Here is a 3130-nt window from a genome sequence, read left to right on the forward strand (position 1 = left end):
ATTTGTTTCAGAACTTGGAGGGTAACTCCGACGAGTCTGTTCATGAGCTAGATATATTGCCCCCTTCGGTGGTTAATGAGTTGCTGGAGAAGACTGAGGCTCAGTCTTACACTATTTCCAGTGCTGAGGGAACTTTTCCCGCGGGGACCAAGTTTCGCTATTTTCTCCGCCGTGCCCAGAAGTCCATTGGGCCCCGGACTCTATTAGCAGGCTATCTCGCCCTTTGGTTGAAGAAGTGTGTCGTCCCGCATCAGTCTTCAGACGCTCTACCCATCGAGGTGCTCTTCCCTGCAGTTCAGCTAGCCTACGGGAGAGAGCTTTCCCTGCTCCCAGCAATGGTTGCTAGCATCCATTGCGGGCTCAGGGGTCTGGTCAGTAGTTTCACACATATGGGCTCTGCACCATCAGCTGAGCTTGTTTGTCCGAAGGTTGAGCTCCCTTATGCATATCTGATGGCGTGGTTAGTTCTTCACCGTCCTGACTTGATGTCAGCGCCCAGTGTTGTTGACATCCTCGTCCCCTTCATGCAGCTGTTGGAGAAGAGCAGATGGCTCGGGAACAAGTTTAGTGATGTGCAGCAAGAGCTTCGAGTTCGTAAGAGCTGGGAATTCTTTAAGTGTTTCCCTCATTTTTCAGGTCGCTATGGCGACGCGCTGGTTGATGAGGAGAACCCCAGAAGCGATCGGACTATTCTCGATGCTGGTTGCTTCCGATGGTTAGTGAACATCCGTGTAGGATATCTTGTCCTTCGGGTGAAGAATCAGTGCTATATAGTGTTCGCGGGAAAAACCGTAGCTTTCTTCATTAATGAGATAATTGTCATCTTGAGTTACAACTTTTTGAGTTTACAAAAGATCCGGTCTTTTATAGATCCGGTTACAACTAAATCAAAGAAAATAAAGAAAAATTACAACTCTCCTCTGTGAACAAATCACGAGCTCCTGTTTTGCGGTCGCTCGCTTTGGTGGGTTCTTTGCCTGCGCCGGGGTTAATCCGTGGACCACCGCGCGATCTAGATCCGGTCGGATCTACACGAGTATGCGGGTATTATTCCACGAAGGGAATAATAGCCGGGAGGGATTAATCCACCAAGGGAATAATCGCTCGGATCTCGAGATCTAAGACCAAGCTTAGATCTGGAGTGTAGCCTCGTGTAGATCTCAGATCTGTTCTTTCTTCCTCTCGAGATCCTGCCTTTTCTGACGTGGATGGTCGCCGAGGATCAGATCTGAATGGTGCAAGTCTTCTGGTCTTCAAGCTCCGAGTTCACTCTTCAATCCGGCAGAGTTTCGGCTCTTGAAAGTTCGACCTCTGAAAATGAACATCTCTAGGCCTATTTATAGGCTCTCAGGACAGTGGCTGCAAAAAGGGAATTGTCGGCCCCCTCTGGCCACTGTCGGCCACCTCGGGCCACTGTCGGCCACCTCGGGGTGGCCGACACTGTGCCTAGCCACCTTGGGGTGGCTCGGCTCATGGCCGAGCCAAACGTGTGATAGGCCTGCGCATGTTCGACCCGTTGGCCCTCGGAGGGTTGGTGCTCCGAAGAGGAAGAAGACCGCCCATAAGCCCCATGACGGTCAGCGTCCCTATGGAGTGGACTTAGGGATGGATTGCTTTGTGCAACAAATGTGCGACGCTTTTCACGATGGGTCTTTGGGCATCGACCTTAACATCGATCTTGAGCAGATAAATAATGTTGAGCCCACAATCCCTTATTCAGGTATATCCGCATCCAATGTCATTTTCCTTATGTAAGGTGAAGGAAGATTTCTCGTTTGAGCTTTCCTCATCCTTCAACATTTGGGTTACCCTGCAGATGTTGCGATGGAGGGGCCAAGCTTCTCGAAGCCGGATGCCGGCTTATTAGCTGACATGCTGGCTGAGCAGACTTCCAGAGGGACCGAGAGACCATTCTTCGGGAACGATTCATCTACCGGTATATATCTGATTTTCTCCCTCTTGCCCGATATTTCATATGACTAATGAATGATTGATTATCGCAGCGTCTACCATTGGAGTTAGCCCGGTATCTATCCCTGGCATATCCAGTTTGCCTCAGAGCGACGGGCTTGCAGGTATGTATACGATTCAGGGATATTGTACTTTCCTATGTTTATCTGTCTTTTGACTAATGAGTGCAATCATAGGACCAGCCGCTAGGACTGATTCTCATATGACTCCTGGCATCCCTCAAATGCCCGCGGATAATGGATCTACAGGTATGCAGATCCCAATTCTTCTTATTCGTCTAAATTTTCATTTTGACTAATAAGAGAGTGTCATCATAGGACCAGCAGCTTGGGCCGATACTCTTATGACTCTTGGCATTCCGGCTGCATCTGAGGACATGGGGATTGCAGGTATTCATACGACCTTCTTATCCCGATTCTCCTTATTTGTCCAAATTTCCATTTGGTTAACATAGGAATGTCACTGTAGGACCAGGCGTTCAGCCTGATACTGCTACAGTCCCCGGGGTTGAAAGTCTTCATAGCAGTGGTGCCTCCCCGTCTTTGCCGAGTGGTGCGAGCAATCTGTCTGCAGGGGCTGACGTACCCTCTTCTGCTGCTGTCCCAGAGCCTGTCGGACCTCAACCCGAGGGGACGTCTGTTGGTGTCGGTATGTTCAGAACTTGCCTTTTGACTTTCCTTTTCATATTCGATAGTTCACTGAGCTTCCAAGTTGTTGCTTGTAGGATCTCGCTCTTCTTTGCACGAGCGTGTCCGTAGCCTTTTGGCCGATACTGATCCTGACAGAGAGGCTTTTCGTACGGACCTCAGCTTCTTCACCGCCTGGTATAATGGCTTGATCGAGAAGCTTCTCCACCGAGGAGGCGGCTTCGATCAGTTCCGGCGTTCCTTCTCTCGCCACATGACGATGATGAGGGAAGAAGGATACCCGGAACTGGCTGATTCCTTCACTGCTGATTTCGCTGCCCTGGAGTCAGAGATACGAGAGCTGAAGGAACTGGAGGTTACCGGGGCTTCTTCTTTTGTATCCTTTGAGTTAGAGCATAGGATGGAGCAGTGGCGTGAACTGAGATCTTCCGTCGGGCGTGAGCTTCAGTCACGCGAGAGCTCCCTTGCGCATCTAATGGCTAACATGGCGAGGATGGATAGGGAGAAAGCTG

The 3130-nt window shown here is 50.1% G+C and overlaps 1 long non-coding RNA gene across 1 annotated transcript; it reads left to right on the forward strand.

Moving 5' to 3' along the window:
- The first annotated feature begins 1897 nt into the window (after positions 1-1897).
- On the forward strand, positions 1898-2326 carry LOC109828501. Its single transcript, XR_002243725.1, has 4 exons — positions 1898-1936; positions 2004-2075; positions 2148-2219; positions 2289-2326. It is a non-coding gene; the product is annotated as an uncharacterized LOC109828501 (long non-coding RNA).
- The last annotated feature ends 804 nt before the right edge of the window (positions 2327-3130 follow it).

The sequence above is a fragment of the Asparagus officinalis genome, unplaced genomic scaffold (genome assembly GCF_001876935.1).
Source record: "Asparagus officinalis unplaced genomic scaffold, Aspof.V1 AsparagusV1_Un1870, whole genome shotgun sequence".
In the NCBI taxonomy this organism is placed as follows: domain Eukaryota; kingdom Viridiplantae; phylum Streptophyta; class Magnoliopsida; order Asparagales; family Asparagaceae; genus Asparagus; species Asparagus officinalis.